Raw genomic sequence first — 21,003 nt, 5'->3', positions numbered from 1 at the left:
CTGGGCTGTGATAACATGGTTTGTGCTTCTCTAGTTAACAGTGTTAAGTGTCTTCTCTAATGCGTGGATTTTAGTTTCATAGTTACTTGTTCTTGAGTCTCTCCAGAGAGATATTTTTAAATTTTTCATTTATTTTATTTGTATTTATATTTAGTTTGATTTTATGACTTCTATTTTTTCTGAGAATTTATCCTTTTTCATTTGTTTCAAGAATGCCTGAAATTGCTCATCAACAGGATTTTATGGTGGCTGATTTCAATATATCTGTCAGGTAATTTCAACCCTAAATCATCTCAGCGTTGATGTCTGGATTGCCTTTTCTCATTCAAATGGTGAATTTTTCTACTTCTTGATATAACAAGTGTTTCTTTGAATTGTATCCTAGATATTTTTAATATTATATTATGAGACTATCTTGAGGATTTTCAATAGATCTGAAACAGTGTCTGCTTTTGGTTTGTTGGTTTCCTCTACTATTTTTTGTGTTGTCATTCTCAGGAGAAATGGGTCCCAGTCTCCTTTGGAAGTGTTTAGTTTCAAGGTTTTCAATCAGTCTAATCATATTGGAAATGCAGCTTCCAGCAGGCTTTCTATCGGCTAAGATATTCCTGAGGCCTTATGTCTCTCTCATCCTCTATCTTAATCTTCCTCTATAAAGTTAGTCAAATATGTTTCAGTGTTGCTGACACCTTGGGGAAGGGGAAATGCACTTTTGATCTGAAGTGGCATCTTTCACCAAATCAGTTACTCACATGCCTAGTGACCCCCATTATACACTTCTCTGGAAAGCTATAGGGCTAAAGGATGAGCTGCATGAATTCTCAACATCCTCACAAACCTCGTCTTCCCCAAGCCTGCCCCCAGTGCTGCGAACAGTTTCTTGCCTTTACAGGTGAAATAACTTCATGTCTTCTTTGAGGGTGACTGATGCAGGCTCCTCCCTCCAGCAGTGAGACAAGTGCAGAATCTGAGCCCATGACTGGGAGTGTAAAGGAACAGGGTGTCCCACTGACTCAGTCCTGTAAACTGTGTCCCCTAGGTGCAGTGGAGGGATCAGGGCTGAGGGTGCCTGTAGAGCAGCACTGCCAGGCTAGGGGGCTGACTCTTTTTATTATTATTATTATACTTTAAGTTCCAGGGTACATGTGCACAATGTGCAGGGTTGTTACATACATATACATGTGCCATGTTGGTGTGCTGCACCCATTAACTCATCATTTACATTAGATATATCTCCTAATGCTATCCCTCCCCCCTACCCCCACCCCACGACAGGCCCTAGTGTGTGATGTTCCCCACCCTGTGTCCAAGTGTTCTCATTGTTCAATTCCCACCTATGAGTGATAACATGTGGTGTTTGGTTTTCTGTCCTTGCGATAGTTTGCTCAGAATGATGGTTTCCAGCTTCATCCATGTCCCTGCAAAGGACATGAACTCATCCTTTTTTATGGCTGCATAGTATTCCGTGGTATATATGTGCCACATTTTCTTAATCCAGTCTATCATTGATGGACATTTGGGTTGGTTCCAAGTCTTTGCTATTGTGAATAATGCCGCAATAAACATACGTGTGCATGTGTCTTTATAGAAGCATGATTTATAATCCTTTGGGTGTATACCCAGTAATGGGATGGCTGGGTCAAATGGTATTTCTAGTTCTAGATCCCTGAGGAATAGCCACACTGTCTTCCACAATGCTTGAACTAGTTTACAGTCCCACCATCAGTGTAACAGTGTTCCTATTTCTCCACATCCTCTCCAGCACCTGTTGTTTCCTGACTTTTTAATGTATCTCACTCCTATAAGTAGTCTTGATCTATGAGAGGAGCAAATATGTTCGTTTATAACTGTTTAAAAATTTTATAACCTTTTAAGGTGCCAGTGCCCCAAGAGTACATTCTAGAAAAAGCTAAATGACCTGCATACGGCACTATGGCACCACCACAGATGCTGAAACAGTTGTGCTGACTTGAGTGGCATGAAGGGGTTGTTCAAGGCAATGACATAGAAGGGGACTGTTTCAGGAATCACCTCAGTGATAGATTTAACATCCAGCAATTCAGAAAACATTTCCTTTTTTTTTTTTTTTTTTTTGAGACGGAGTCTCACTCAGTCGCCCAAGTTAGAGTGCAATGGTGCGATCTCAGCTCACTGCAAGCTCCGCCTCCCAGGTTCATGCCATTCTCCTGCCTCAGCCTCCTGAGTAGCTGGGACTACAGGCACCCGCCACCACGCCTGGCTAATTTTTTTTTTTTTTTTTGTATTTTTAGTAGAGATGGGGTTTCATCGTGTTAGCCAGGATGGCCTCGATCTCCTGACCTCGTGATCCGCGCATCTCAGCCTCCCAAAGTGCTGGGATTACAGGCGTGAGCCACCGCGCCTGGCCCAGAAAACATTTCCGAAGTCACACCATGATTTTAGCATGTTGATACTCACTAGATTTTATTTGTGAAAAAATAATAGTTGGGTAGGCATAACATTTACCAGTTCATGGTGTAACACATTTCTTATTTTATGAAGTGAGTTTTGTCTTCCTACCTTTTTATTTTTCTGTTTATCTGTTTCATCTACTTCTCAATAGAATTTTGTTTTAGATAGAATACAATTTGTTTATATTCTAAACCTAATTTTCCCTACTTACATTTTTTTCATGGCTTACTAAGAAAGATAAGTGTGACCTTTTAATGTTTCTGCAGAAACGTTGAATGACTGGACAGATTAATGCAGAAATTATCACTTCTTCACTGTATCCCAGATGCAAATCTGCTTTAACTGTGCAAATAGTCTTCAAACTTCTAGACTCACAGGTTCTTTTAGTGAATAATCTATGACCAGGATCCCCTGGTGCCCTCAGGCCTTTCTCCTCGAGGCAGCTGGAGACATCCTTCTCATTCAGCCTGTTCATCTTACTCCTGGGCTTAAACTCCTTTTGTGGTTCTTCATTGCTGTTTACATAAACCCTGGACCTTGCAGCCCCACCAGCATGCCCTTCACTTTGTGGCCCCTGCCTACCTCACAGCCCTTCCTCTTGCTCTGGGGCCTCCAGTATCACTCACTTCTCTTTCCTGGGAAACCCTGAGCTCCTTTCCATTCTGTGGCCTTCTCACCAAGTCCTCCTCTGTGTGCGGGGAGGAGATGAGCTTCAACTGGAGGTCAGGGTGGAGGCACACCATCTGGCAACTCTGAGTGTCTGTTAAAAGCAAGACATACTATTAATGGACCAAACTTGAATCCATTGACCAGGTATACAAATCTAAGCACTGACATCAGGATTGCAGCAAGAGAATGAGACATTTATCACAGGCATCAAGCAAGGAGAATCGGGCAGCTCATGCTTAAGACCCAAACTCCCTGATGGCCTGAAAGCAAAGGTGTTTAAAAGCAGGGGAAATCTTCAGAAAACAGAAGTCATAGTCAAAACTGTAAATCAATATATAGAGGTTATACACTGATTTGGCCTAAAACAGTAGAGTATTTTGAAGCAGGGGCTTTCAGGTCAAAGGTAAGTAGATTTAGAAATTTCCTGATTTGCAACTGGTTAAGGTCGTAAAGCTTTGTCCAAAAATTTGGGGTCAACAGAAAGAAATGTTAGCTCTGGCTCATGGGCATGATTTCCTCAGGGCCCCTCAGTAAGAGACTTAGAACAAAGAAGGGCAGTCAGACCTCAGTCCTCAGTTTCCCATTATCTGAGGCCTACTGACAGCCGAGACTTTTGGAGGTGGTCTGAGTATTTGAAAAACAACTCAGGGGCATATGTTAAGTTGTTGTTTTTAGTTTCTATAGGGACCCAGACATCCCATGCCTCTAACTTCCTTGGTTGTTTTAAGCTCCTTTAACCTTTTTGCTAGTCAAGTTTTCTTCTCAGGGACAGTGAGGTACCTGAAATTTCCCTTGAAGAAACTCAAGATTCTCCTTTATTTCCGTGCTTCAGGGGGAGAAGTCAGGCCCTTAATAGGGGGTCCCTTATCCACCTCAATACACACACCACCACAGAAGAGTTCACAGAATTTTTTTTACACATTTGTCACTGTGGATGTTTTTGAAGTTGCAGACATCTATGGAGAAAAGCCCATTGCATGTCCTGGACGCAGCATCCCACCTAAATCATCATCAACATAAAATTGCCTTATTCATCTTACATCCCTCTTTACCCCTCACTCCACACACTCAACTAATTTTAAAACATATTCCAAACATCGTATCATTTCATTTACATATAATTTAGCATATGTACAAATTCCTAATGTTCCCAAACTCTTGTGCATTAAAGATAAAAATTTTAACTAATCTCATATAAAAGATCAGTGCTTTAATATCTCCAATGGTTAGGAAATGTTAACTGTTGTACTGTTTGAAAGTGAGGAGGGCATCAAAAACTTATCCACCATGATCAAGTGGGCTTCATCCCTGGGATGCAAGACTGGTTCAACATACGCAAATCAATAAACATAATCCAGAATATAAACAGAACTAAAAACAAAAACCACATGGTTATCTCAATAGACGCAGAAAAGGCCTTTGACAAAATTCAACAGCCCTTCATGCTAAAAACTCTCAATAAATTAGGTATTGATGGGATGTATCTCAAAATAGTAAGAGCTAGTTATGACAAACCCACAGCCAATATCAAACTGAATGGGCAAAAACTGGAAGCATTCCCTTTCAAAACTGGCACAAGACAGGGATGCCCTCTCTCACCACTCCTACTCAACAAAGTGTTCGAAGTTCTGGCCAGGGCAATCAGGCAGGAGAAAGAAATAAAGGGTATTCAATTAGGAAAAGAGGAAGTCAAATTGTCCTTCTTTGCAGATGACATGATTGTATATCTAGAAAACCCCATCGTCTCGACTGTAAACTAGTTCAACCATTGTGGAAGTCAGTGTGGTGATTCCTCAGGGATCTAGAACTAGAAATACCATTTGACCCAGCCATCCCATTACTGGGTATATACCCAAAGGACTATAAATCATGCTTCTATAAAGACACATGCACACCTATGTTTATTGCGGCACTATTCACAATATCAAAGACTTGAAACCAACCCAAATGTCCAACAGTGATAGACTGGATTAAGAAAATGTGGCACATATACACCATGGAATACTATGCAGCCATAAAAATGATGAGTTCATGTCCTTTGTAGGGACACGGATGAAATTGGAAATCATCATTCTCAGTAAAATATCGCAAGGACAAAAAACCAAACACCGCATGTTCTCACTCATAGGTGGGAATTGAACAATGAGAACACATGGACACAGGAAGGGGAACATCACACTCTGGGGACTGTTGTGGGGTGGGGGGAGGGGGGAGGGATAGCATTAGGAGATATACCTAATGCTAGATGACGAGTTAGTGGGTGCAGCACACCAGCATGTCACATGTATACATAAGTAACTAACCTGCACATTGTGCACATGTACCCTAAAACTTAAAGTATAATAATAATAAAATAAAATAAAATAAAATAAAAAACCCCATCCTCTCAGCCTAAAACCTCAAGGTGATAAGCAACTTCAGCAAAGTCTCAGGATACAAAATCAATGTGCAAAAATCACAAGCATTCTCATACACCAATAACAGACAAACAGAGAGCCAAATCACGAGTGAACTCCCATTCACAATTGCTTCAAAGAGAATAAAATACCTAGGAATCCAACTTACAAGGGATGTGAAGGACCACTTCAAGGAGAACTACAAGCCACTGCTCAACAAAATAAAAGAGGACACAAACAAATGGAAGAACATTCCATGCTCACGGATAGGAAGAATCAATATCGTGAAAATGGCCATACTCCCCAAGGTAATTTATAGATTCAATGCCATCCCAATCAAGCTACCAATGGCTTTCTTCACGGAATTGGAAAAAACTACTTTAAAGTTCAGATGGAACCAAAAAAGAGCCCGCATTGCCAAGACAATCCTAAGCCAAAAGAACAAAGCTGGAGGCATCACGCTACCTGACTTCAAACTACACTACAAGGCTACAGTAACCAAAACAGCATAGTACTAATACCAAAACAGAGATATAGACCAATGGAACAGAACAGAGCCCTCAGAAATACCACCACACATCTACAACCATCTGATCTTTGACAAACCTGACAAAAACAAGCAATGGGGAAAGGATTCCCTATTTAATAAATGGTGCTGGGAAAACTGGCTAGCCATATGTACAAAGCTGAAACTGGATCTCTTCCTTACACCTTATACAAAAATCAATTCAAGATAGATTAAAGACTTAAATGTTAGACCTAAAACCATAAAAACTCTAGAAGAAAACCTAGGCAATACCATTCAGGACATAGGTATGGGCAAGGACTTCATGTCTAAAACACCAAAAGCAATGGCAACAAAAGCCGAAATTGACAACTGGGATCTAATTAAACTAAAGAGCTTCTGCACAGCAAAAGAAACTACAATCAAACTCAGTACAACTAAGTACAACAGTTAACCTACAGAATGGGAGAAAATTTTTGCAATCTACTCATCTGACAAAGGGCTAATATCCAGAAGCTACAAAGAACTCAAACAAATTTACAAGAAAAAAACAAACAACCCCATCAAAAAGTGGGTGAAGGATATGAACAGACACTTCTCAAAAGAAGACATTTATGCAGCCAACAGACACGTGAAAAAATGCTCATCATCACTGGCTATCAGAGAAATGCAAATCAAAACCACAATGAGATACCATCTCACACCAGTTAGAATGGCAATCATTAAAAAGTCAGGAGACAACAGGTGCTGGAGAGGATGTGGAGAAACAGGACACTGTTGGTGCGACTGTAGACTAGTTCAAGCATTGTGGAAGACAGTGTGGCTATTCCTCAGGGATCTAGAACTAGAAATACTATTTGACCCAGCCATCCCATTACTGGGTATACACCCAAAGGATTATAAATCATGCTGATATAAAGACACATGCACACGTGTGTTTATTGCGGCACTATTCACAATAGCAAAGACTTGGAACCAACCCAAATGTCCATCAATGATAGACTGGATTAAGAAAATGTGGCACATATATACCACAGAATACTGTGCAGCCATGAAAAAGGATCAGTTCATGTCCTTTGCAGGGACATGGATGAAGCTGGAAACCATCATTCTGAGCAAACTATCGCAAGGACAAAAAACCAAACACCGCATATTCTCACTCATAGGTGGGAATTGAACAATGAGAACACTTGGAAACAGGAAGGGGAACATCACACACTGGGGCCTGTCATGGGATGGGGGTAGGGGGAGGGATAGCATTAGGAGATACACCTAATATAAATGATGAGTTAATGGGTGCAGCACACCAACATGGCACATGTATACATATGTAACAAGCCTGCATGTTGTGCATATGTACCCTAGAACTTAAAGTATAATTAAAAAAAAAAAAGAAAGAAAGTGAGGAGGGATAAGGCATGCTAGGTTTTACAGCCTTGAGGTGGATGGGATGACATACTTATTTATAAATTATTTATGTATTTATTTATTTATTTATTTATTGAGACAGAGACTTGCCCTGTCACCCAGGCTGAAGTGCAGTGGTGCAATCTTGGCTCACTGCAAGCTCCACCTCCCGGTTCAAGTGAATCTCCCACCCCAGCCTCTCCAGTAGCTGGGACTGCAGAGGTGCCCCCACGCCCGGCTACCTTTTGTATTTTTGGTAGAGACAGGGTTTCATCATGTTGGCCAGGCTGGTTTTGAACTCCTGACCTCAAGTAATCTGCCTGCCTTGGCCTACCAAAGTGCTGGGATTACAGGCACGAGCCACTGTGCCCAGCCCAGACATATTTATTTCTAACCGAAGTACTTACCTGGGGATAACTTTGTTACAGGAACTCTGTTTTTGAGGTAAATAGCATAGACTCAGATGTCAGAGCCCAGCTGGGACTGCTGGGAATGGTATCTCACAAGATGCAAGACATCCAGTTACATTAGAATTAAAGATAAATAACTTTGCATAGGACATAATTATACTAAAAATAAAAATCTATTAAATGGTTGTTTACATGAATTCAAATTTAACTGATAACCACTATTTATATTTCCTCAATTGGGGCACCCTATCTCCAGCCCACGGGCACCCCCTGTCCATTCAGGGTGTATTTTTGGTAAATGGTAATAGGGCTGTTGTTTCTCATGCCTCAAGCTATACTGAATCTGTTCAATTTGCACCGCAAGCTAATCTCTTCTTTCACTATTTTGTGCATTAAATATTAAGAATAATATACTCGAGGGACAGATATTTAAGTCATCTCATGTCTTACCGCTGTGGCTCAGGAATCTTTGGCTTCCCCTGCAGCATAAGCCTTCTCACTCGGAGCCACCCGTGCTGCATGGGACATGGCCCATGTGTCCTGTGCCAGGGCACTGACCGCAGCCTTAGGATCCTCCTGCTGGTGATCTGTGGGTGATGCATCTGCAAGGAACTTTGTCATCCCTCAACCTGGACCTGTTGAGAAAAACAGGCAGCTTTTCATTCCTTCCCCATCTTCCACCATTTCAGAAACCCATAGGGTTGATTGGGGGGGTTCCCACTGACTTCCAGGAACAATGAAAGCTCCTTTCTCACCCAGTTTGGGTGGCCATCTGTCTTTGCCTCAGTGACCTTACTTCCATGACCCTGTGGTGTCTCTAGCCCTCTGGGAATGGCAGGGAATAGATGCAGAGCCAGTGAGGAGCAGGGTCAGCACAGGAACCTTCCCTGGAGGTGGTGCATCTGGTGAAGTCCCCGTAGGAGCTCAAACAGGATGGCACTGGGGAAGGATGATTGTTAATGAAGCCAAAGAAAAGTTAAAAGAGACACCAGAAGGAAATTTCTTGGTTAGAGATAGTTCACATTCAGATGATCTACTAACAGTATCTGTTAAAATATCAGCTGGACCAACTAATCTGCAAGTTGAATATGAAGATGGGCAATTGGCATGGAACTCTATCATGTATCAAGTCCAAGCTTCAACAGTTTGACGGTGTGGCACATCTGATGACTTTGTTCAGGTGTGCAAGGATAAGCAGATGGCCCCAAAGCCTTTAGCTCAACACTGCTCACCTTTATCTGCTCACTGTTCTACTCATCAGCAACACCCCTGCAACATTGTCTAGACTCACCATTGACAAAATGCACTGGTGCCATCTGGGGACTGCCTTTACCAACAGTACTAACAGGTTACGTGGAAGAACAAAAACTCCCAAGTATAAGGGTCCTTCTTTTTCTAAACATGCCTCATGTGCAGTACCTCTGAATGCAGCCATGTAAGGAGAACCAGAACTTCAGTGGCTGCTCTGGATAACTATGCAGAATGCTTTCTAAGAACAGCTGAAGTCAATCTAATTTAAATAAATCAAGAGGTAGCCAGGTATTTAAAGTTTCCCCAAATACTTTTATCTGAGTGATGCTTTCTTTCCTAAGGCTGAACAAGACCAGTTGATCCCTTTAAATTAAAAAACAAAAGGTCTCAAGTAAGGGCTGAAGGGGCATTTTATCAGAATGCCTTGCCTTCCTGAGGTTCTTCTCCATTAGGTCAAAAGTCCAGGCTCTTGCAGTAGAGAAAAAGCTCCTCATAGAAGCACCAAAGAAGTGGGAGGAACCAAGCTGACATGGGTTTCACTTCAATTTTATATGCCTGCTCATCAGAGTCTCCTTAGGACATTTTATATTTTGCATCCTGATTCACTGAGGAGTTTTGTTAAACAGATTATGCATGTGAGAATTTCTCTCTCATTTTATGCAATCAAATCAACTTTAAAAGGTTGACGTTAAAATCCTGGGTTTGCCTTTTCACTATATGTGAGACTCTCTTATGTGTATAAGTAATGTAATAATTCATTTGAAGTAATCCTTATTTCAGAAATATTTCAAACTGGTGCATATGGAAAATACTTTCGCTTTTCCTTTAAGACTAAAGATAAGAATGTCATGCTGTTTAGGTGCAACTCAATCTTCGTTAATAAAAAACAATGTAGATATAGATATTTTACCCCTTGAAGCAGTTGTGTCCCTGTTGCTGTTGATTTTTAGAAAAATGGCTTTAGAAATTCCAAGTTGTCCTTGACTTGTCTAACCATGGATATCAGCAGTTGTCTTTTTTTTTTTTTTTTTTTTTTTACCATGGAGACTAGTTTGATGTAATTTTATTCCAGATATAGGCAGGCACCTGTCTGTTTTTCAGTGTGTTTAGTTACTGCTGTTACTATTTAATTAGACTGTATTAAATTTTAAAAACCTAGAAAAAATGATAATGTATTTGAAGCTTTCATTGAACATGGTAGCCATCTCATCCTGACATCACAAGATCACAGAAGTGGCCAGAAGTGTTTCAATAACTCGAGACCCTTCTAATTTACGTGAGAAAAATATTTACAAAAATTTCTTACAAAACAATTGGAATTAGTTTTGCATTTGTACCTACGAACAAAATAAAATTAAGCCTTATTTACATGTTTATATAATTTTTGTGACAGCGAGAATAACTTACATCAACCTTCAATGCCAGTTATACAAGGAAGAAATATGAAGACAGATATGGTCATATTTGTTGAAAAAACTGAGAAACAAGATGACAGAATGCATGCAAACTCAGAAATAGTTACAATGACTGTTTGGTGTAATAATTTCCTTGAGCTGCCATAAAAATAACCCTACACGTGGTTTAAAATGAAAGGCATTTATTGTTTCACAGTTCTGGAAGCTAGAAATCCAAATCCATAGGGCGGGGCCATGTTCCCTCTGACACCTGTAGAGAAATCTTTCCTGGATTCTTCCTGGCAGCTCTTCCTCTTTGCTGGTAATCTTTGGTGTTCCTTGTATTGTAGCTGAGTAACTTCACTCCATGCCTCCATATTAACATGACTTTATCCCTGTGCCTCTCTGTCTTCTCATGGCTGACTTCCTAAAAGGACCCAGGGACACTGGATAAAGAGACCTCCCTACTCCAGAATGACCTTATCTTAACTATTATATCTTCAATGATCCCATTTTCAAATGATTTTATGTGCTTGAATACTGGGGTGTAGGGCTTTAACATATATTCTTTAGAGTCCAATATAACACATAACATATAGAAAAAAGAATTTCTTACAAAAAATCATTTTAATATGTTTTAAATTGTGCAATACACCTTAATTACAACCTAATAAAAAATGTTATTAATATACCAAAGGACGTTTCTTCCTTTTGTTCTTAGCTGGCAAAGTACATCGTTGAAGATTATTCCTCCTGGAAAAAAATATATTTAAATTTATTCCTTGGATCTGAGGTAGGCAATACTATTCCTTTTGGATTACAAAATATTAGGAATCTGCTTTTCTGGAACAGTTCCTCCTCATTGATGGATTTCCTCAACTTTTGGACACAAACAGGAATAAATATTGATGTAGACCCTTCTGTTTACCTTTTTCTTTAAGGATAGGCAACATTTAGACTGCCTTGAGAGCTCAGGTTTCTGGTCATGTGATCCTGATATCACGTGATCATTTTCTACCCAGGCTGTCAGAGGCAGGGTTACGTGTTGGCTCCCCATCTGGATCTTTCACTGCAGTAACCCCCACTGTAGTGTAGCTTGAGTAGTACACTCAGTCTAGCCTATGGGTTGGGTCCCCCAAAGGCTCAGGGCAGCTTTGTTCCCAGGAAGGTCTGAGAATCAGGTGGTCATTCAGGAATGTTTGTTGCTTGAGTCATAAATCAATGTCTTAAAAAGTTGGCCAGACTTTTGTTGCATCCAGTATGGATAGAAATTGTTGGTGACCACTCTGGTGCTGGAGCCACAGGTGAGAGTGACTGTCCCTCCTCAGGAAAGAGTCAGTGAGGGCTCCTGAGTCACCACACCCTAAGAACTGGATACTGAAACCGAAACAGACACATGACAGGAATGGGGAAGAACAGAGGGCTCTCTCCAGGGGCTGGTCTTTGAAATCTCCATGAACCTGGGCAAAGACTGAACAGGATGGGGAAGTGGAGGAGAAGCATCCAGGGCATGATGTAAACTTTCCAAAAATCTGCACAGCTCTAAGATGCTGCTGGACCCTGAGATGGTTCTTTTATCTCCTCTGCAGCTCCCTAGATGAAGGGCATATATTTGGTTCACACATTAGTAAGCCCTTTACCAAAACAATCACCAACACCATCTGCTTCTGTTGTTTTCAGCTGAGAGAGCAGCTCTACTGTCAGGGGGGCTGGGCTGCTGTGAGGTCTAATTTCACCACTTGAGAGGAAGCACCTGCTATCACCCCTAACTCAGACCAGTGAGCATGGGCCCCAGGACCCATTAAATGAGATTCGTGGGAGTTTATTTCAGGCTTTTCTCACCTCTGAGAAGACTCACAGTGTCCCCTGGGAACATCTTCAAGAGAGTATTAATGGGGAAACGATAAAAAGCTAAAGGTAGTTCTTTCTTTCAATAAATAAATGCTATTTTATTCTTTATATTTTCCACTTTAATGTTTCCCGAGTCAAACCAGAATCATTGATTTTCATGTGTTTACCTACTTATTTTTACTGTATTTTTATGTCGTGTGGAACACCTCACCCAGTGACTGAATCTCAAATGTAACCAGTTCTTGAGTCCTGCCTTAACTTTCTTTTTAAATGTGCTCTAGTTTATGAGGTTCTTTAATTTCCAGTTGGTTTGATTTTATAACTTATTTCTCTTTTCTGAGATTTTCTTCTTTTCCATTTGTTTCAAGAGTGTTTTTAATTATTCATCGAAGGGATTTTATGGTTGTTGCTTTAAAAATCTGTCATACGATTTTAGCATCTGAGTTTGCTTCAGTGTCCATGCGTGTCACTGTCTTCTTTCATTTGGGTTCTGAATGTCCTAATTCTTGATGTGACAATGATTTCATGAACTGAATGCTAGACACCTTAAATACTGTATTTTGAGCCTCTAGGCACCACTAATCTCCCTTTTATCAGGTGATCTTCTTGTCGAGTTGTTGAAGGACACAGGTTTGTAGGTTCAGCTTCCCACTGCCAAAGCAAAGGCAGAATCCTGGCTCTCAGTACTCCAGTGCTGTTGACACTTTCATGGGAAAAAGAGGACTCACTGACACCAGGGAAGGGAGGGGGACAGCAGGTATGCCAATGACACTGACTCCCATCCCCAACCAGTATTCTCATTGCCAGGTGGGAGACAAAGCTCTGGTCCTCCCTGGCCCCCATAACCACCAGAGTCTGGGTTCAGGGAGGGAATACTGAAGGCTGGTGTGCTCTGCCTTGTACCATTTCATTCAACTCGTTGCTGGGGATGGGGGCTGAAATTCAGTTCCTGACTGGGCCCTGCCAAAATCAGGCATAGGTGGATGGGAGGATAAACCAGCTCAAACTAGCCCTGCCATGCTCGCCTGGTTGAGGATATTGGGGTGAAAGCTCAGCTGCTCACTGAGCCCCACTGACACTACCCCAGATGGGCAATCAGAGCATGGCCCGCTCCTGCTGGGCAGGGTGTTGTTGACTAGGAGGGTTTCTGAGGCACCACAGCCTGGGGACTGCTGGTACCAAAACACATGCATACTCCTATCATTGGTGCTGCTCCCAGTGCAGGTGCTGGGGTCATCTGTCCCATAGACCTGGACACTGCAGTTGGCTGAGTCAGCACAGAACAGGCCCAGGACCCTGAATATCATGACAGACAAAGTAAGAGACACAGGTTAGTGGACAGGGACACACACAGCAACCCTGGTCCCTTCATCCTCAGCCCTGACGCCTGGCCCCAGCCAGCTGAGCAGTGAAGGAGAAAAGGAAAGAGGCCACGAGCCCAGGCCATGGTGGGGACCCGCCACACAGCTGTGTCCTGAGGACCCTCCGGTGGGCCTGGATTCTTCAAGTCCCTCCTACCCTTCCAGCAGTTCAGGGTGAAGGGGGTTAGGAGGGACTTGCAAACCAGCCTCCTCTCCTGGGCTGTCTAAACCCCACCTTGCGTTCTGACTCTTGACCTCTGCCTGGAAAGCTAACCCCGGGAGAGTGTGGACCTGGGTGTGGCTATTCTGTGGGTACTCAGGGACCTGTGAGGACACAGCTGCTAGACCCAGTGAGCAGGGGACAGAGGGCTCCAGGCCAGGACCAGGGGGTGGCTCCCAGCTGGGATCCACAGCACAGCCCTCAGGGCTAGGCCACAGCATCCCCTGCTGCCCAAAGCTCAGACACACCCATGTCTCCTGTCTCTTCCTCTGTCCACTTTGTCCTCCCTAAAAGAATGGAGCTGGGCAGTGTCCATGCCAGGCCACACCTGGTCTCAGGTCTCCACACAGCCCCTACCCCTGGACTCACCTGCCCAACTCACTGTATGGTTTACGGGACTCTGCTAAGAGCTCTGCCTCTCTGAAAAGCATTCCCTGGGTATGACGAAGCAGGAGGCCCAGCAGGGACAGGGCATCCCATCCCTCCAGGGCACCAGGAGCTGCTCCCTCTTCCTTCCCCCTGGCTGATCAGAGCCTGTGCCCAGACTGCCAGGACCTGCCCTTGGGTTCAACCTCTCCCTCTGTGCCCCTCTTCCTTTCTGCCCCTCACTTACATAGATTGCAGAAAGTGAGATTAATGAATGAATACATTAATAAGTAAGTAAATATTTCCCAACCCAGGCATAAATTCTATGTCTAGACACAGTGCAATTTTGAAAGTGAGGAAAGAGGGAAGCTCTGGGTAGGCTCCTGATTCCTAATTCTCCCTCCTGTCTTGAGCATTGAGAGACTATTAGCACTTTTAAGGGGTGGGGTCAGCACCCTGTAAGCCTGCCTTGGGCATATGGAAAAAAAATGCTCCTACAGTTTCAGAGAAAGCCCTTACAGAGTTTGGAGACAATGACTTGCATGAAGACCATGGTTGCAGAGCAGGGCCCTTGAAGCAGCCCTGGGTTCTCCCCTGGCCCGAACCCCAGTGAGGAAGGCAATGGGAGGAGGATGAAGGGAGGAGCCCGGGTTGTGGGGAGCCCCTGTGAGCTCTGCTCCCTGTGGTCTCTAGTGGAGCCCAAATGCCTACATCTCCTCAGTTACCACCCACACCCAGGACACAGAGCCAGACTGCAAGGTGGGATCTTCTTGCAAATCTGTTCTCCACTCAGCCATGCAAGCCCCACTCTGGGCACAGAGTATGAACCTGCTCCTGGAGCTGAAAACAGATCACAGGGAAGAGTGGGACGAGGACACCCAGAGGCTCTGGGAGGGACAGCATCTGGGATACCGAGCACTGGACATATAACATGGGACTTGGTTGTCATGTGATCTTCCCTAGGGACCCTCAGAAAAAGACCCAAGACCTGGTTCCCCCTGTGGCTTCAGGACCCAGCTCCTGCCTCATTATCACTGCTCTAGCACTGAGCCCTTCTCCTCAGAACAATCACAAAAGACACTTTTCTTCATGTTGCACCATCTGTATCACATCTGGCCCCCCACCTGTCATCTGATTCCCCCACAGACCATCCCCTGCTCACTTCAATTTGCTTTTCTGCATCATCGTCAGGTCTCAGCCTCCCTAGGGATGTCTCTGCAGGAGGCCCACATTGCAGAGAGCTCAGCCCCTTGACAGCTGTGCCTTGGTTGCCCAAAGCTCAGCACCTCTTCCTTCCAGCCCTAGGCCAAGCCAGGGCCAGGCCTTTCAGAAGGGTAAACCTACATTTCTTCAAGTGTCAGACTTCCACTGTCACAATCAGATCCTGGGGAGCAAACATCAAGATGAAGATGTTATCAACAAAGATTATGGGGAGTAGTTTCTGTAATCCCCCCTAAAACTATCTCCCTATTGGACAATTACTATCCTTCCCTCTAGCCAGCCCTAGCAATGAGTGGAGTGTGGAGGGATTGGTAAACTCAATGAGCCAGGAGAGCCCAGGGTCCAGGAACCCATTATGATGCAAGGATGAGCAGGGAGCAGTGAGCAGATGCCCTCATGGCTCTTAGGAAATGCAACTTAACCAGGTGAAAGCTTTCTATGGGCTGTGCTTTTTATCCCTCCAGTCCCCAAAGAACTGAGATGCATTCCAGCAACGTTCCAGCCAAATAAGCAGAAAGGGGAAATAATGAAGGCTCAAGGTTCTTAGGATTAAAGTAGAACAGATGAACAGTGATGGGGCCCAGAGAGCCTTCCTTACTGGGAGGTTGATCCTGCACCTTGGGATCTGGGAACTCCTTGGGGGCATCTTCTGAGGATTTAGAGGGAGTGGCTTCCCTAATAATGATGCACCAAGTTAAAAGCATCAGACTTGCTGGAATCACAAGTGACAGCAGAATCCACAACCTGAGCAGGTGTCAGTCACAGGCAGGGACAGGGCAGTGACGGATTTGATGGGGGAAATGGAGGACAGATGTTTATGTCACTTCCCCATGGAATGGGAGCTCATGGCAGCATCGGGTTGTATTCAGCTCTGACAGTGATAGTCATCCTGACCCTCGGGCTGCACAGTCAAGTGAAAGTCAAGTTGAAAAAGGAGAATCAGGCTGAGATCCCTGAAGGTTGATTACTGCAGTCCTCGGTCACAAATTCAGGATTTCTCTGGAGCCATTGGGCCAGTTTCCATGGTAACATTCAATGTTTCTGCTGACCCCTGTGCAGGAGAAGGTGACTTTGGAATCTGGACACATCAAGAGCTTCACACAAGAAGTTTCACTTGCACAGGTTGAAGAGTTTCTTCTCCCTGATCTCCTGTAGACCCCATCTCACAGAGTAGATTACTGAGTATCTCCAATGGGATAAGAAAAAAGAGGACACAAGTCAGTGTTTGTGAGTTCAGAAAAATCCACCCATGGGTGTCCTCATGTTTCTGAGTGGGATGAGCTGAAGGGAAGCCACACTCACAAGACCGATTTCCCCAAACTTCTTAGGAGCTCACTCAACATTCCCCTAGCAATGGTGGAGCCACCATGTCACCCTCTCACAGCCCACAAAGACATTTTCTGGCCTCAGTTTCATGAATAACCCCATACCCAACTTCTTTCTATCCTGACATTTTAACTTAAAATAAAGGAATCTGCAAGTGAATCAGGCCAGCTCTGTGTTTGGAATTACTCCCAGGCCTGTCCTCTGGGGTATTACACACCTGAGTGCCCAGTCCCAGGATGCAGGGAACATCAGGCAGCCCTGACTACAGACACCTGGGGTGGGAAAGGGAGGTCTCCTCATTGACCCCTTGAAGAACAAGAGCCCATGCTGCAGGGGACTGTCCATTTGTGGGCTTGAAGTTTGGGCTCTGAGCAAGATTTGCTCAAGGGAAGGCTCATTCTTTTTTTCTTTCAAGAGAAAAGGTGAGCTTCACAGACTTTGGTATCAGCCCATAAGGATAAGCAGACAACATCTCAGTGTCATCAGGAGGCTTATGTTCTTGTTTATGTTTTAATTTCTTCTGAGACTTCTGAAACATTAAATGGGAAATTGTGAGTAAAATTGTTCTAAATCAGAGGATGCATCCAGATAGATTTTTTACATACAGAAAATGTTTTAAAATTAAAAATTGTCACTGAACAATAGCCTGAGCAGTTTGAGGATTTTGTCCCACTTCCTCATCTGCCTGTATCACTGTGTGAGTGTTACTGTCCCAGGTCTCACAGTAATAATCAGCCTCATCCTCAGACTGGAGGTTGGAGATGGTGAGGTAGCGGTCAGCCCCAGAGCTGGAGCCTGAGAAGCGATCAGGAACTCCGCTCCCCTTGTTGTAGCTTCCACTACCTTCAAGCTTCATCAAGTACCGAGGGGCCTTCCCTGGCTGCTGCTGATGCCATGCGATGATGTAGCTACTGTGCCCACTGCTCAGAGTGCAGGTGAGCTTGACCGAGGATCCCAGGGAAGCAGAGGCAGAGGATGATTGAGTCAGCACAGGCTGGGAGAGAGACCCTGAAAACAGAGACGCTCATTATGGCCTGAAGGAAGGACAAGAGCAAACAACATTTCTGGTATGAGTTTGGGAGATGGTGTCAGTGAGCTGGGGCATGAGGATGCTGAGGGTCCTCCTGACCTGTGCAGTGGAGGAGGAGAGGGAAGAGGAGGAGGAGTGGGGTCCAGGCCATGGTGCAGACTCCCCAGAGCTCTGCTGAGGCAGCCACGCTGCAGGTCTCTCTTATCCACCCTCTAGCCTCAAAGGAGAGGGAGGGGCCCTTCATGCAAATGTGCTCCTCTTCCCCTGCTTAACCTAACCCTCCCTGGGCCTGTGTACAGCCTCTGTGGCTGGGTGACATTACTAGGAGGAGTCAGCCTGGGCTGAGCTTGGCCTGAAGCTCCCCAAGCACCCAGAGAGGACCCAGCTGCTGGCCCCGGTGAGCCTGGAGGCAAAACCAAGTTCATGGACTTTATTTCCCAGCTGAGAGCCCCACAGAGCCCCCACCAGCAGCCCCATTGTGCTCTCTGCAGCCCAGGCCCAGGCCCATCGTGTCTGTGACCAGATGCCAGAGGATGAGACCCTTCCTCAGGGCAGCCTCCTACCTCATCTCAGCCTTTAACTCTCTTTTTTTTTTTTTAACTTATTATTATACTCTAAGTTTTAGGGTACATGTGCACAATAGGCAGGTTAGTTACATATGTATACATGTGCCATGCTGGTGCCCTGCACCCACTAACTCATCATCTAGCATTAGGTATATCTCCCAATGCTATCCCTCCCCCTCCCCCCACCCCACAACAGTCCCCAGAGTGTGATGTTCCCCTTCCTGTGTCCATGTTTTCTCATTGTTCAATTCCCACCTATGAGTGAGAATATGCGGTGTTTGGTTTTTTGTTCTTGTGATAGTTTACTGAGAATGATAATTTCCAATTTCATCCATGTCCCTACAAAGGACATGAACTCATCATTTTTTATGGCTGCATAGTATTCCATGGTGTATATGTGCCACATTTTCTTAATCCAGTCTATCATTGTTGGACATTTGGGTTGGTTCCGAATCTTTGCTATTGTGAATAGTGCCACAATAAACATACGTGTGCATGTGTCTTTATAGCAGCATGATTTATAGTCCTTTGGGTATATACCCAGTAATGGAATGGCTGGGTCAAATGGTATTTCTAGTTCTAGATGCCTGAAGAATCGCCACACTGACTTCCACAATGGTTGAACTAGTTTACAGTCCCACCAACAGTGTAAAAGTGTTCCTATTTCTCCACATCCTCTCCAGCACCTGTTGTTTCCTGACTTTTTAATGATTGCCATTCTAACTGGTGTGAGATGGTATCTCACTGTGGTTTTGATTTGCATTTCTCTGATGGCCAGTGATGGTGAGCATTTTTTCATGTGTCTTTTGGCTGCATAAATGCCTTCTTCTGAGAAGTGTCTGTTCATGTCCTTCGCCCACTTTTTGATGCGGTTGTTTGTTTTTTTCTTGTAAATTTGTTTGAGTTCATTGTAGATTCTGGATATTAGCCCCTTTGTCAGATGAGTAGGTTGTGAAAATTTTCTCCCATTTTGTAGGTTGCCTGTTCACTCTGATGGTAGTTTCTTTTGCTGTGCAGAAGCTTTTTAGTTTAATCAGATCCCATTTGTCAATTTTGGCTTTTGTTGCCATTGCTTTTGGTGTTTTAGACATGAAGTCCTTGCCCATGCCTATGTCCTGAATGGTAATGCCTAGGTTTTCTTCTTAGGGTTATGGTTTTAGGTCTAACATTTAAGTCTTTAATCCATCTTGAATTGATTTTTGTATAAGGTGTAAGGAAGGGATCCAGTTTCAGCTTTCTACATATGGCTAGCCAGTTTTCCCAGCACCATTTATTAAATAGGGAATCCTTTCCCCATTGCTTGTTTTTCTCAGGTTTGTCAAAGATCAGATAGTTGTAGATATGCGGCGTTATTTCTGAGGGCTCTGTTCTGTTCCATTGATCTATATCTCTGTTTTGGTACCAGTACCATACTGTTTTGTTTACTGTAGCCTTGTAGTATAGTTTGAAGTCAGGTAGTGTGATGCCTCCAGCTTTGTTCTTTTGGCTTAGGATTGACTTGGCAATGCGGGCTCTTTTTTGGTTCCATATGAACTTTAAAATACTTTTTTCCAATTCTGTGAAGAAAGTCATTGGTAGCTTGATGGGGATGGCATTGAATCTATAAATTACCTTGGGCAGTATGGCCATTTTCATGATATTGATTCTTCCTACCCATGAGCATGGAATATTTGGGCTTCCTCTGTGAAAACACAACACATAATTCTTCCCATTTTATAAGGACTCCGCAGGAGAAGGTTGTCTTATATACAAACTGTGCATGAAATAAAGTACATTTGCTGAGAACAAGGACAGTTCAGCCATGCACCCACTTCCCCACAAACTCATGAAGCCATGTTTCTCTCCCTACTTGATTCTTCAGGAGATCACACATAGGGAGCAGGGTGAGCATTTGGGAGGATCCTTTAACCTGACTGAGTGCTTCACTGGATGCTCTAGTAACTGAGGAGAGAAACGGGTTGGAAAGAGAAGCTATTTGAGGGGATGGAAAAGAGAAACAGTGGCCTCAGGCATCTTTTGTAGTAAGGGGTAAGAGAGGCTCAAGAACGAAGAGGAAATGTGAGTGACAACTTTCAAGAAAAGATGAAAAATACCCATGGCTTTTCTTCTAGAAATATTTTGGTGATTGTCTAAGGAGGTCACAGAGAAGAAGGAAGTGGAATGAAAGGGAGAGAAACAGGAGAACTGAGAAGGGAAGTTGTGAGTTTGAGATGGGGAAGCAGAGAGGGTGAGGAGGGTCCACGCTTGGGAAAAGACTGGAGAAGAAGCCAGTGCAGAAATTGGGCAGGAGCCAGCAGGGATGTTGGATCAAGAGGAGGTTTGAGTTGTGTTTGCATTCATTTCTATTTCTTAAAAAAAAAAAAAATAGAACCTCTCCCAACTTCCCATCTGCCCTCTGTGATCAGCTCCCTGCCTGGAATTGGGGATTTCTCTTTGATCATAATCCTTTAGCTCCCTCTCAGATAGTCTGAAAGTGGCTTCCCTTATTTCCCACCATTCTTATGAATATGGTAATATTAAAACATGTATGTGGATCTTTGGAAGAAGGGGCCTTCTAGAAACGCAGAATTTCAGTCCACAGTCCAGACCCACTGATCAGA

Source organism: Pan paniscus, chromosome 23 (genome assembly GCF_029289425.2).
Source record: "Pan paniscus chromosome 23, NHGRI_mPanPan1-v2.0_pri, whole genome shotgun sequence".
In the NCBI taxonomy this organism is placed as follows: Eukaryota; Metazoa; Chordata; class Mammalia; order Primates; family Hominidae; genus Pan; species Pan paniscus.
The sequence above is the reverse complement of the archived record's forward strand: the minus strand, read 5'-3'. Positions refer to the sequence as shown.